The sequence below is a fragment of the Symphodus melops genome (assembly GCF_947650265.1).
Source record: "Symphodus melops genome assembly, chromosome: 8".
Taxonomy (NCBI): domain Eukaryota; kingdom Metazoa; phylum Chordata; class Actinopteri; order Labriformes; family Labridae; genus Symphodus; species Symphodus melops.
In genome coordinates, this window is record NC_136698.1 from 11922997 (window position 1) to 11938437 (window position 15441).

The window sequence follows — 15441 nt, forward strand, 5'->3', positions numbered from 1 at the left end:
AGTTATGTGAATCCATTTATACTCCTGTCAAAGATGAGATTAATTACCACAGAGATAGTAAAAAGAAATAGTTAGCTTGATACTATTTTGGTATCTCCGTCTTCTCTTTTAAAGAGATGAGATTCAGAAAAAAAACAGAACAGACTTCTTTTATAACCGTCATGCCTAACAGATGGTCTCGAGGTGGGGGAGGGGGGGAATATGATCACAATACCAACATTTTTGTTGTATTGAACATTTTCTCCCGTTGGATCTTTAGGGCAGATTGTCTCCATTTTTCAAAGTGTCTAAAGCCTTTGTTTGAGGGAGATCTGTTAAATCTGTCTTGCTGCTAATAAACTGCCATTATTCCTTCCAACAAGGCTGTGCTCATTAATAATACTTCTGTCAGGTGCTCATTCTCCTCTGTGAAAATAGAAAATATCATTAATTACAGTTTGTGTCACCCTCTGACAGCTCCAGCAATTGTTCCGGTCCCTGAGTTCTGTTTCATTGTGTGCGTACCTAGTGACCACCTATTCTTTACTGTCTCAATGGGGATGTCCAGCGTGTGAGAGGGACAAAGACCCTGGGAGATCTCAGCACACATTGCAAAGCTTCTGTCCCAGCAACACATTAGTCATCCAGGGAGCGATTGAGTCTGCTGCTAGACTCAAAATGCAGATCTATCTCACTCTCTCAAGTAGCGGAGAGAATCTGTCAAGATGGAGCTGGTTTACTTTTCATTGTGGATTTGTTGCTTTTTTTTTTGCTACTTAGCGCAATATCCTTGGAGAAACACTGGGGGGTTTTTTCCCCTATTCATTTCATGAGCAGGGGAAAGAATATATACATATATACAAAAACAAGAACTAAGATTGATGCAGCTGAACGTAGGACTCAATTCGTGTATGAGTGCACAAGGTTGTTATTGCACGTGTGATGGTTACAAATGAATGAAAAGAAAACAGTTGCAGGACAGGAGCTTAAGCCTCCCCAACATATACATGCAGTGTGTTAACAGAGGACGAAGCTCTGATTGTTTAGTTTTACGTACAGTATGTAAACTACAGAGAAACCCACATTGCACATCAACAGTTCCCCAGAGTGTCGCACAGATATGTAGCAGAAGAGAAATAGTTAGCTTGATACTGTTTTGCTCTCAACATTTTCTCTTTGTAAGAGACGAGACTCATTCAAAAGAACAGACATCTTTTATAAATGACTTAAATAATATGAAAACAATACTGATATTTTTGTTTTATTGAATATGTGGGGAAGTTTATTCATGCTGGTCAAGTCATTGCTGCTGCTGCCACCCACTTCTCACTAATTCAGATCTATTGAATGTTACCAATCCACAGTCAAGTTGTTTATCAGGTTGAATTAGTTGTGCAGCATTGCAATACAGCAAAACATAGCAGCCTTCATGCAAAACTCATTTTAACGTGTGTGCGTATGGGACGTGTGCGTGTGTGTTGTAAGGGTAGATGCTCCTGCTCCTAAGACTGGTGTGTGTTTTGCAAAAAAAACAAAAAAGAGTTTGAAAATGCTCGTGTTCGTTTCAGCAATTTGTGAACACCTTTATGAGATTTCTTTAGCCCTGTAGTATTGTCACAGTCAAATCAAAATGTGAAATTGACTTCCTGCATACCGAATACAACAGGTAATATTGAGAGGGGAAAATAGACAAATATTAAATTGACATAATAGTAACAGAAAAACCGAGAGGTCTAGTATCAAGTGTAATATCTCTGTACATGGAGCCGTCTTTTGTAGCTTGAATGTACTGCCATAATAGAGTACAAGTGGGTTACAACAATGCATTTATCTATTGCATGGTGATGTTTGGCAAAAAGGACCCCCCCCCCAAAAAAAATCTATATGTCAGATCTGTATCGATCCCTTTCTATCTGTATATCTTATATATTTATAAATCTATACTTGTTTCAAACACAATAGAGAACTACATGAGATGAACAGAGGTAAATAATAATTGTGTGTTCGGTGTCAATGTGTTTGATCATAACACAGATGTCCTTGAACATTTCTTACACAGCCTTGGTCATGCTCAAAACACAATTGCCCTTAAGCAAGGCACCGACACCCGCTTCCAACCAGCTCAGGTGCGCCTGCCAGGGGCCTCTCCATCACTCTGACATCTCTTCATTAGTGCATGTCCATACAACTCTGTTTGTTCATGTTTACTTTATATATCAGCCTATGTGTGTGTTGCATGATTTTACAGAGTGTAAAAACCTAATTTCCCTTCAGGGATCAATAAAGTAAATCTTCTATCTTCTTTTTTTCTTTGTGTTGACTACAACACATGTTCTGCAGAATGAAATGTTAGCAGATTGAAGTTTAAAACACAATAAAGAGGTTGGTGTGAAGAAATGAAATGAAGTGATAACAAGTAGTGGGTTCAATTAGTCACTCAGGGAGAAAAGAAGCTGTTCTTAACAAGGAAAAAAAAATGTTCATTATTCATTTTCTGTCCAGGAGAAGACCAAATAATTCTTTTGATATTCTGCGGCTGTGATAAACTGTACAAATGGATAAGCTGTCGAGATTCCATACTGTGTCTTAAGTTATTGCTGAAATATTCTTCCCCATGCTATGTCAAACACTGGATTATATGACACAATAACGCAGACTTTGGTTAAAGTTCCCTGTGATGGATACGCTTGGTTGGACACAGTACCAGACCCCATACATGGATGTAATTAAGCAAGGCCAAGTGATAGCAATAATGTATCATCCACTAGAGCCGGGGTCCTGGCTTCCTGTGAACCAGTATTACCACAGACAAATGACTTGCAGCAGTCACCAGCGTCGCTTTTAACTTTACACGGAGCAGACGCGGGGAGGGAGTGTCTCCCTATCAGTGGTGGCCCGGCCAAGACAAATGGACAGTCATAATCCCCCCACTGCTGGAGAATGTGCTTTATTAGAATACCGTGGACGTGATTTTTTTTTTTTGTAGCACAATTCAGGTTCTAGCTAGTTCCTCGCGGCACACAAGTCAGACTCGACAGTTTCTCAGAGCAGTTTTGCAATCTTGGAGCTATAAGTTGTCTGTCAAGGAGCAGAGTGTGAGATGTATCACTACTGCATGTGCCTGTTCGTGTCCCCTCCTAGAAAAGTGTGCAGGTTTAAGTTGGGAGCAACATTTAGTGGCATTAAGTTGAACAAAATGCACAGAGGTTAGCTAAAGATACATTTTTACATTCCTACGCTGATGGGAATTTCATTTACTTGGTCCTCCTTCTGCTTTCTGTTAGCAAACACTGATTATGTATCCACTTACAGGATGCTCTGTTTGGGCCATGTATGCAGGATATGCTGACACAGAAAGATTTGGCTATTATTGGATATCATTACATGAATAAAATATGTGTATGATTACACGCAAAAGTTTGTTCAACGATTCTTCAATTTGGGTTTGTTAGATTAGTAAGTCTCTGACCTGTTTTAATAATAGATAGGGCAATTACAAAAAAGGAGTTTGTTCCTTTCTTTTTTTTTTGTTGAAAATTGTTTGGCATTGATAGCAAACTTTCCTTCAAGTCGTCTCTGTATCTTGTCTGGAATTTCTTATAAGCCTTTAAGTTGGCAAAACGAACAAAGTAAAAATAATTCCTACTTTGTACTCCCACACATACTATATCGACTTTCATTCACTTCATCTTTGTGTTGCGGGCTGTTCTCCTGCAGCCTCCAACCTCTGCATTGTCATTCATGTTACCCTGACTCTCGGGGCTCTAAAACATGACTGCTTTTATCTCATACGCGTCGGTCATTTCCTTGAACACAGTAAGGACCTGCGGTGCCAAGAAAATCGTTTATGACTTTTTATGTCCTCTCCAGTCCTCCGGGTATCCGGCAGTGTCCGGGGAATGCAGATGAGTCCACCTCAGACCTCTTTGAGCTAGTTCTTGATAGACCTGCAGATGGTTTCTCACACATCCTGATTGACCACGTGAGCCTGTGATCACAGGTGGTTCAACCTTAATTTTAACCAATCATTTTTGTGGTAATTTTGGATTCCCATGACTTTCATTTTACATTAAGAAATATCGGCTTTAATTAAAAGACATTATTCATCCCATTTTTTAATACTGTTCTGTTCTAAGTTGAAAGTTTGTGCAAAAAATGTACACACACCAAAGATTTATGTTGTAATTACTTGAGCATAATTACAGGGGAAACAGTAAATCAACACAACTTGAGGAATAAACATACGATCGATTATCATGAAAAATAAGAATTCAAGGCACTCAGAAATAGCTGAAAGGATTTTTACTTCACATTTTTCCTGATATAAAATATTCAGCAAGTAATTTATATAAAAAGAAAAGAAAAGTTCTTCAGAAATGTCTATTTAATAACAACACTACAGTTTCTTAAAGGGCTTTTTTGGATTGCTGCTGCAAAGTTGTTGAGTCCTGAAAATTTAGAGAGACACTGGACTCCAACATCTGATCATCTTTATTTAACATCCATACGTTTCTGTATAGTTTACCGGTTCATAGCTAATAACTGATTTTTTTTTATTTTTAAGATTTCTTTTGAACATTTTAAACACTAACACTTTAAATTTGAAGCATTCGGTGTCTGGCTATTCAAACTGTTGATAGTTGACACATTTATCCTTAAATTAAACTAACTTTGTAACAGAAACCTGTCAAAGATTCCAGCGTTTTAAAAATGGAGGGGCAGACCTGCCACTTTGTGACAGGACTAACACACACACATACACTCTCTCTCTCTCACACACACACACACACACACACACACTCTCTCTCTCTCACACACACACACACACACACACACACACACACACACACACATTCAGATTTACACCTACAGGCAAATCTTCACTCACCCTGAGCTGCATGTCTTTGGACTGTGGAGGGAAACTGGGGCAGCCGGAGGAAATACACAAAAACACAGGGACAAAACACGCAAGCGCTGTACACGAGCTGTAAAGCAACAGTGTCAGTGAGCCACCATGCTGCATTCATTCATTCTTTGAAAGCAGCTTCATAAGGCTCAGTGAGGCTCCTCGCCTGTTTAGTGGAAACGCAAATAAAAGGACACATTAATTTTCTCCAGAGAAAAAAGCCTTTACTCAACCTCTGCTGCACAGTCAGTCTGTTTGAAGCAATAACTGGGTTGAGACTAGCTATAAAAGTGGTTTAATAATCTTTAAATTTCCATCTGAAATACTTTGAAGTGTGAATCGAATCTCAAAGTATTCCTTGTAAATAAAGAAAGCTAGGTGTCTGTGATTTCTAAGCACTGTAGAATATCCCTTTTACATGAAAATGTATTTTTTAAAGTTTTAAAAAACACCGATATATATCCATCATGAAGGCTCTACTAACAAAAAACTAAATTTTAGCCGAATTTGTTTGTCAGCAGTTGAAAACATCACTAAAGGGAGCCATGCATTTAAAAAAAAAAAAAACACTTTATTTTTACTTTATGCGTATGTCATATCTTCTGTTAGCATTGTATAATAATGAAAGTAGCCTTGAATGTGAAAAATATATATATATGTGTGTGTGTGTGTGTATTTTACTTGGCCTTCCAGTACATTTCTTTATCTTAAATGCACAGTCTTTGATGTAACATCCGGTGTTTCCTTGGCAACGATCTCACAAGGTGCATTGCTTAAATGTAGAAAAAACGTGTTCAATTGATTTGAGCCAACATTTAAATCAATGTGCCTTAATGCTAAATGTTCATTTCTGTTGTCGTCATTCAAGTTCCTTTTCTATACAGTATGTTATTTGGATTTAAAAACAAACAAACGTGCAGACTTCAATTAAAAATCAGTTATGATTGTCATTCTCTTCTCCAGCAAACATTCAATATTTCCCTGTTTGAAAGCCTGGTGCTATTATCCAATCCACACCAACATCATGGGATTACCTCGGATGTATCTTTAAGTAGGTCTTTTCTTCCGCCCTGCGATGATTATAGAACGATCTTGTGAAAGGGATTATGAATCAAATGTGTAGATTACAGTTTAATCCTGAAGTGTAGATACACATAGGATGTACGAGAAAAGCCAGTGCTTGGAGTTTTTAGAAACTTTAGTGCTCTGGATCAAGGGCATTTGATTCTCACCATTTCACATGTTTCCAATATCATAGAGCTTCTTTTTTCATCCAGGAAGTAGAAATGAGTCTCGTGGATAAAAAATAAGTCTTAAAACCCCCAAAGTACCAATGAAAGACCAGTTGATTGAAACTGAAATGTGGTTAAAAGGGTTTAAGGTTAGTTAAAGCTGATCAAACATGACAACCAAGCATAGAATATCAGTTTTAGTCTCTGTTACAACTCTTTAATTCTTTATTTTTTCCAGAATATTCAAGGTGCAAAAATGTTTACCCCAAAAAAGTGACAAATAGTAGCTGAGCATGAGATTGGATTTCCTTCAGCATAGGTTTCCTCTCTGAGTCAGGTAGTGTAGCGCAGATCAGCCCTCCTTAAAGAGTACAGTTAATAAACTTTGTGTGTGGCAGCGGCGGGTGCTTATGTGCTCAGACAACGTGCTGTGTGTCGGGCCTCCTTAAAGGGGGCTGAGCTCTGTGGATTACAACCCAGGCCAACATTTAGCCCCCCCCCCCCAGACATCATGACTCATAAGCTCTAAAAAGCTGTCGCATATGTCTACGTTGTAAGTCCATTTGCGATATGACAACATGACCTTTGGATTCAGAGCCATCTGTTCGCCTCCAAATGTTTACATAGCATCGTAGAAATGCTTCGTATTTCTACTGAGTGTAGTTTTAGAAAATATGCTCCACAAACAAATCCATTTTGAAAAATGCGTGTCCCGATGCTACAGTTGGCAGGTGTAAAGCCAACTGTATGCACTGTAAGACAAAACTGGTATGATCATTCCCCTTACAGTGTTACAAAAAAAAGTATTGGCAACTTTTGAACTCTGACACATTGTCAGCTTTCAAAGACTGAAGCGCAAACATCTTTTCAGACACACACCAACAATTCATTCGTTTAGATTGTACTTCTTGGTCCACTCCTGCCTCTATTTTGGTCTCCTACTACTTTAGCCGCTCCAATGTGCTCTACATAGTAAGCTTACTTTACCTGTTGTATGTTGTTGGGCTGGTAGTATCTGTTTATTTATATAATTGAATTGTCTTTTTTATCAATTAAATAAACTCTTCACATAAAGTATAGGCTTTAGATTTCTTGTTGATATGACAACACTGCGTTGCTTAAACGACAAGTTATAAATGTCCAGAATTAAAATCTTTCAAGGCAAGTTGATTTATGTAGCACATTTCAACAACAACAAGGCAATTAAGAGTGCTTTACACAAGACAGCAAAAAGAATCATGAATACAAAGAACAGAAACGTTAAAATAGAAAATTTGGATATCACTGAAATGATAAAAACTTAAAATATGTTTAAGTAAAAATGATTCAAATAAAAATAGTTGAAGTAAGAATAAGTAGAGAAGTATCTTCTGTAAATCATCACGTCAATGCCGCAATACAAAGCAATAAGACACTAATGTATCTAATCTGTGACATCTTTATGTAATTGCTTAAAAGAAAAAAATAATTTGTTCCTATGTTTTAATTGTCATATCTCATGTATCCAATCTTGATTTGTGGCAACTAACCAAAATCTACAGCCCTTTATAGACATTCTTCACTGATTAATGAAGCTAACAAATGTTTTTTTCCTCAAGATCTCAACTTATCTTGTTATCTTGAATAATAATGACAACAATAATATTTAAAAAATTAAAAAAACAAAGATGTGTATTTCTTTATCTTGATAAAACAAAGCTGCTTTTTTGTGATAAGACAATCCTTATCTGGCAATTTAGAAAACAAAACAGGGGGCTGTTTTCTGTGTCAGACCAGACGACGATATGCCATGCTGATAAAGTAAGTAAAGCCTATCGCTCATGATATAACATAACTTAGTTAAAATCTCGAGAAAACAACCGGAAATCCCTTGTCCTCCCAGGAAAACAGAGTAGATAAAAAGTATGGCTGCATGTCTGCTCAAGGCTTCCTGGAGCGTCTTATGACTCTTTTAGATTGTGTGGTTTTTGTGGTTAGCTGAGTACTAAGGTTTTTGTCTCCTGAAAGATTGATCATGCGCTAATTTAATAATTTTCTCATCAACTTTCTCTTGTTGAACGTGGATGAAAGACATATGAATGTCTTTTGACAATGCAGCAGCCAGTGTGTCCTACTAAGTATTGATGTCGATCCAGAATGGTTTGTTTATTTTGAACAGAGAAGTTATGTGGTTAGAAGACACAATACACTCACTAATTTTGTCACTCAGTTACTCTACATCATTTTTTGTTTCACTCATTTTTGATCTGCCCATGGGGCTGACAAGGTGTGTGTGTGTGCGTGTGTGTGTGTGTGTGTGTGTGTGTGTGTGTGTGTGTTTGTGTGTGTGTGTGTGTGTCTGCGCACGCGCGTATGTCTGCCTGCAAGGGAAATTTCATGTGTAATATGTTGATATTTGTTACTTGCCCTTTGCTTGCTTAGTGATGTATGATGTTTTTATATATTGTATTTGTTGCAGAGTGATATTTGATATGTTATGTTGTATGTGTTAGCTGCCAAGGGACAGCACATGTAAATTAGCCTAAGGCTAACTAGTACAATGCATCAAATGGTTACATTTATGTTTTACGTGCACACGGTCCCTTACAAATAATGTTCAATTGAATTAAATTGAAGGCAACCGCAACTGTTTTGGATGCCCCTTGGTTTGCCACAATGGTAAACCAACACATGTTGCAGTGATGGAAGTGGGCGAGTGGTCTGGTTCAGATATAACCCATTCTAACAGCTTTGTGACAAGAAATATGGTTTAACTTGGATAAATATTGGAGACTCTGTTGAAAAATGTAAAGACTTTTCGAGTCCAGTGCAGAGCTGATTAAACACTGAAGCTTCAGCGACATGGAAGCATAAAGCAATGAATGATTTGATGAAAAAGTCTGGTTTGAACTTCATTCATCTTTAAACTGTTTACCTTCAGTTCGACAGATGGCCTCGTGGTTAGGTCGCACCCTATGGAGGATGTAGTCCTCCAAGTCAACGGCCCAGGTTCAAGTCCAACCTGCTGCTCATTTCTCACATGTCACTCCCAACTCTCTCCTCAATGCCCTTCGCTATGTATTCGAAAAAGGGCTACAAATAAATGTTTAAAAATACATATAATTATCATAATAGTAGCAATAATCTCCACTCATTCTCCATACATCACGTGACCCAATTAACAATAAATTCATTCACTTAAAAATGGGGCACTCTTTTTATTGCACTTTAAAAATAGTAATTAGTTACACACTTTCTATTTCCATTCCCATTACCCTCCTTACTTTTTCAAATAAATGGCACAAGTAAAATAAATAAGAAACATAAGTCTACTCAAATTAGAACTGAGGCTGCTGTGGGCAGAGTGTTAAATTGATTTCACCTCCTTGGTTGTGACCTGCAGGACTGGTCATTACTGTAATTCACGAAGAAAGTATTAAGCTGCAAATCAATTTATAAATTATGCAAATTAACAAATGCTGAATGGTTGCATTTGAAGAGCACAAAGATTGTCCTTGTGTATGAAAATCACTTGGAAAACCAACTTTTTTAAAAAGAGAAAAAAGTCCCACCCAAATTTAAGGCCATACATCACTCTTTCTTCTGCTCACTAGTGTTTACCTAAAACACATGTATCACATAGCACAAAGAACAGTAAATATTACACTACTTAACTGTCAAATCGTCTGGATGACTGTTGCTCTGTTTATCTCCCGTGTTTTGACATTTGACATAAAGACTACACAAATGAAAGCATAGTATATCACTCATTAGCACCATCAATCAAACACGTTCAAAAAATCCTTTAAATATACAACAGCGCTGACATGTGGAACTAGCTGTTGACACAGCTCAGATACGTTTGGCCCCTAAACAAACCATTCCTGGGAAATCATCTGTTAACGTCATGCTTGTGGCAAGAATGTGTTTGCGTTTTTAGTGTCGTAGGGAGCTCTGCTGTTAAAACAATTGCTGACCATCATTACTCTTAACTACGCTGAAAGCGGAAAGCTATTTGTTCTTGCCACGTATGTATATATCGCTCATAAACCACAACACATTTATTTTAAATCTGATGTTTCACAGTGGATGGAGTTTTGTAATAAATGGTTGCACATTTAGCGCTCTCATTTTCTGATTTGTTAGGATCCATTTGAGCATAAAAAAACATAAAATGGTAGTTAACTTTTTCATTGCTTTTTGGAGTTATTTTACTCTGGAACACAAGCAAAACGGAGACCATAACAGTTAATCAGCCGCTGACAAACATCTCAACAGCAGGTAGACGAGCAAACAAATCTGCAAGGAGCCCATCCTGCTTGTCAGTCGGAGCCGTCACAGTTTATGTGTGACGTTTATCTTAGAGAGGAAACAGATAAGTAAATAAGTCTCGGGGGAACAAGGTCTCTGATAATGCAAAGGAGCTGTAATGGTTCTTCATTGGATAGTTTGTTTTTGGACAGGAAATAGCCCCCATCCTGGAGAAATTTGACCTGGGCACGGGGGTCAGCAGCTTGTCACAATTATCCTCCAGCTCTTTTTACGTCCTCATTGACAAAAAAAAAAAAAGAAACCTAAGTGTCACAGAAAGGGAAGGATCCAGTTGGCAAATCCTTTATCAGCCTATCAGCACCACTGCATGACATGGGAAGACAGCCAGACATTCTTCTCACAGGAGATCGCTTTCTTGGCTCGGCCTGTGTTTAAGTGGGTCCTCTGCCACTTCACTGCTGCTGATAGTAACCCATTTGGCAGACAGACATGACTCTACTGCAAGGAGGAGGGCCAAGGTGGTGGCAAAAAAGCAAATCCAGGCGCTGTAAAGTTTCTCCACAGTCATTCTAGGAATGTTGGGAAAAGCTTTATTTACCGTTTACTCATACGTTTGTTTAAAGATCCTCCCTTTACATCTCTCTGAGACATTACTTCTATCTATCTGTCTGGAGCCATGCAAGTAAGTAGTAATCTGAAGGAATATTCACGCCTGACATACACAGGGCTTCAGTGTGTTGACTTACGGACATTACGACAGGCATCTTTTGCCTTCGGCTGGGAGCTGTCGTCGCCTGGTTAAAAAAAAAAGTGAGTCAAAGCAAAGTCTGCTCCTTTGTCTTCTGTGTACTGAGTATTTCCGCCTTAAGTCTAAGAACCACATTTGTAGATATTCATTAAATTGAGCTTCCAATAAAAACAGTTAAAATGCTTGACTTTTTTCACTTAAATGTAAATGTGCTGACAAGCATGATAGAATAAAAAAGGGGGTTGTACCTTATTTTTGCAGGTTATGCCAATTGTTTGTATTTAACACTAAACTTGTACAAAGATTTCCATAAAAAAAATAAAAAAAGATTTTAAAGTACCTGGTTCTTTTTCGTGCTGAATTAAGGTCTTTCATTTACCTCTTGTTTGCATACTTGGCTTATACAACTGTTCTAAAATTATTCACTACATTTTCAGAAAACACAGAACATCTTAAAACTTATAAAACGCTCAAAACAGAAAATCGAAGTCGTTTTGGCTGGTCAAATGTGAAAGCTTACTTATTTACTAAAAAAAAAGGATTAATTTTGTTGGGTAAGTCTTCACCTAATGGTTTGAATTACCAGGGGCATAAAATGGTCTGGAAAAAGTTGTTTTATAAAGAAGACCTCTCAAACACATCTGTTTATATGATTAGGAACATGAGTTGAATCACCTTTATAATAATGTCACATTCATAGCTAATAAGACAACAAGGTCAATATTAATTTACTGACAGCTAAAGTACTTATGCAGTTTTACATCACATGAAGTGTTTTAAAAGTAAAACACATCATATACACGATGGAGGCCATGAGCATGCAACACACAGCACTAAATCAGTTAACATTGCTCAACAAACATCAGAGCAGGTAAAACTGGGACGATATGTAATCTCTTTGATTGTCTGACTCTTCTTCTACCCAGGCCATGCCAATTTTGCACCATCAACCAGTTGCCTGGTGCATGCTGGGAAAAGTCCGCACCAGTTGCAACTCTGGAGGAGGCAGGTAAAAGAAATCATTTAAAAGTGGCTCTTTGTTCACAGCTACATTAGAATGAGTGTGTCTGTGTGACTGTGAGCCAGAATGTAACAACAAACATGTTTTTGATTTGTGTAAACTTTTACTAATGCAGGATGCTTCATGCACAGAAAGCCTCTTTGCTGGTTCAAAGCCTTAATTAAGAAAAGTACATCACATTTTAATTTCCTCTATTGACCACTAATCAATAGAGTTTTGCTGTTTTTCATGGGAGTTGCAGCAGTTTCCTTTGAGGCATTGAGAAAATCAGCTCTCTGTTTATTTTACAATTTGTGGTCAGCCTCTGTTTATATGCACGCCTGTAAGTAAGGCAGCTGTTTGGTCTGGATCAGTTTAGACTGAGGTTTTTGGGTATTACTGGTGCAGGCAACAATGCAGTTTAGAAAGCTGTCACAAAGACAAATATACCAGAACACAATGAGTCATGGTGTACAAATGGCTAAAATGAGTGAATAACAAAAACTAAGGAGGGAAAACAGAGAAGAAAGAAGATTCAGGCTTAGTCCTCTTCCACCCTGCTCAGCATATCTCCTGGCTCCACTTATCCTTCGTCCTGTTGTTCCTCTGCCACTCTGCTGCAGCTCCAGTGCCACCCTGCACCCTGCCTCTCTCCACTTCTCTGTCGGTGAGGTAATTATAACACGAGTGGTGGAAGAGAGTCAGTGCTGGAGGGTTTGCCCTGGACCTACACTCTGAATGGTGAGCAAACCCTGGCCTTCTTGTGGAGCTTGGCGAGTGAAGGTTTATAAATGACCCTGTCACTGCTCTTTAGGAAACAATGGAATGACCTGAATGTGAGCCAGAGTGCCATTTTCTGAGCTGACATTTGTCAGCAGAAGTGCAATGAATATTTCTATAAAACGAAATATTGTAATTGTCTGGAGTAGTGACTAATTTGTGAAATTAATTCCTGCAATTGTAAAGCTCTTTTCTGAGGTGATTTTTGATTTGATCTTGACAGTCCAAGTTTTGTCTTCTACAGCAATATTTCTCTGGTACATTCGTTTAATGTAAGAAAAAGAACATTAGTATAATTCATTGTGAAGTTTCTACCATTGTAGACAGACCAGAACAGGAAAAAAAGTGAATGAAAGCAAAAAGCTCCCATTCAGAGGATGTGTTGAATTGCTGTTATGCTGTTTCTTCATGGACTGAACCAAATCCATTTATATGAGGATGACACAAATGATCCCTGTCTGTTTGCCAATCCATATTGGTGATGTGGATGTTGAACCTTTTACAAAAAAAATTCAAACAGACTGATGCTGACTATTGTTAAAATAACTGTATTGGTAATCAACCGGAGGTCTGATACTTTTACAAAACAGTTCGATAAATAACGTCTTCATTACCCAGGCTTAAAATTGTTGCTGTCATTAATTATTTTCATGGACATAAACAATAAAAAAGGCAAGAGAAAACCATAGACTTTAAACTAAGTAGCAGGTAAATTATATCAGCATCTGGTAGTTAAGCATCAGAAATATTCCACACTGTTCAAAAATGATCATTTGTTATGGCTGAGCAGACACAGGATTCAGTTACATAGCCAACTGGACGAACACCAGCTAATCAATTTAAAAGAAAATGGTATTAAAGTATTTTGTCATACTTTTAATATATCTGTATAGTAAAATGAAACAGGAAGGAGGGGAATGTTTACCCATTTCAGCTTTAATTGAGGACAAAATCCATTAATTCTCATCCCCACAGAACCAAGGTGCTATAATGTTCCCCTACTCTCATGACAGGTTTGGATCCAGGGCCTCTAGATCTTAAACCAATATATAGCTTATTAATAGAATTTATGTGCCATATAGCGTCTTCTCAGGGATGTGCTGCCTAATTATCCCACAAGCTGAATGATATTGGTGTGCTTTATTAATGTTCCCCAGTATTGCCAGGGACAACCAATAAATACGGCACATGGGATTCCACCAAATGAAATGGGAATATTCTGGTCTTTTAATGAACCACTGTCAATGTGCGCCACATATACCCTTATTTGAATATGCACATGATCCTTTAAAGACATATTATACAAAGGATGGGTAAGTGATGGTGGCTGACGAGCCTTTTACAGCCGGATAGCTGCTCCGAGCCGCCTTGGGTCCTTCCTCATAAGAACAACAACAGCATTGCATACAGATAAGATTCACCGCATCCTTTTTATTATGATGATATTGTTCGCTAGGTGGACTTAATGAGCACCTCGGGCTCCCGCATGACTCAACTATCTTTCTCAGGGTGTCTAATCTTGTTTGAATTAATGGGAAAAGTTTACATCTCGGATGGGCATTTACAACAATGGGTCAGGACATCAAAGCAGAAGCCTTGCTTTTTTCTCACCTTTCATTGGAACATAATGGAAAATCAAACATCATTATCAGTACATCGAGCCATAAAAGACAAATGTGTGTGTTGCAGCTCCCATTCTGTTTTCCTCAGTGTTTTATGGGCTCCCTTAGGAGATGTTAAGGCCTGTTGCAGATCAAACATAAATCCCAAACTTAGTCTTTTTTTTCTACCGCAGAGGGAGGCAGCTGTCTGGCTGAAGATTGACCACGGCTCAGGGCTGGACAGAGACCTATATGACAAGCCCCTCCGAGGACTGAATGGACAGCAGAGTCTGATGAATGGCCTGCCTCCTTCTTCATCACAAAGCACTCGCACCTAGTCAGACACCAACAAAAGCCAGTGTGGAAGCGCTAAAGGAAAGTCCAAGGTACTTTATATACCTTTGGTGACTCACTCTGACTTTCTGTGGTATATCAACACAGGGGCTGCCATTTCATCCTTTTCAAACCAAAGCCAGAAGTGATATGATTCCACCAACAAGTATTGTCTATCCTTGTCATTTGCCTTTATTATTGCTTAAAAAGACATATATATATATATATATATATATAAAAAAACAAGTAGCACTGTCCAAACATATGAATCCATGCTTCTGTTGTCTTTTTTTCCATCTAGTGTCCTGTTTAAGTACACAATACAGTATACTGTATATTAATCCGTAGCTGAAAAAAGTCCCAAACAAATTGTACTGATGTGCTTATTAAAAAAAAGAGTGTTAAACGTTGGATATTAAAACTAGAATGGTTATAAACAGTATCAGTATAAAAATGTGGACTCAATTTATCCTTTCTCGATATTCATTAGCTTCAGTAAAAATATAGAATACAACAGCATTACCCTTGAAAATGCAAAAGTTCTGCTTAGCCTACGATTTAAAACAGTCTCTTGAAACTAAATTTACGAAATGAAGTGTGTACGTTTTAAT

At 37.9% G+C, this 15441-nt stretch overlaps 1 long non-coding RNA gene across 2 annotated transcripts in view; it reads left to right on the top strand.

The window, feature by feature from the left end:
- Positions 1-15441, top strand: part of LOC306828470 — a 94351-nt gene that overhangs the window by 65668 nt on the left and 13242 nt on the right. For both annotated transcript variants that reach the window (XR_013779749.1, XR_013779750.1), the window contains exons 2-3: positions 12043-12125; positions 14692-14883. This is a non-coding gene — a long non-coding RNA (uncharacterized lncRNA). The remainder of the gene's footprint in view (positions 1-12042; positions 12126-14691; positions 14884-15441) is intronic.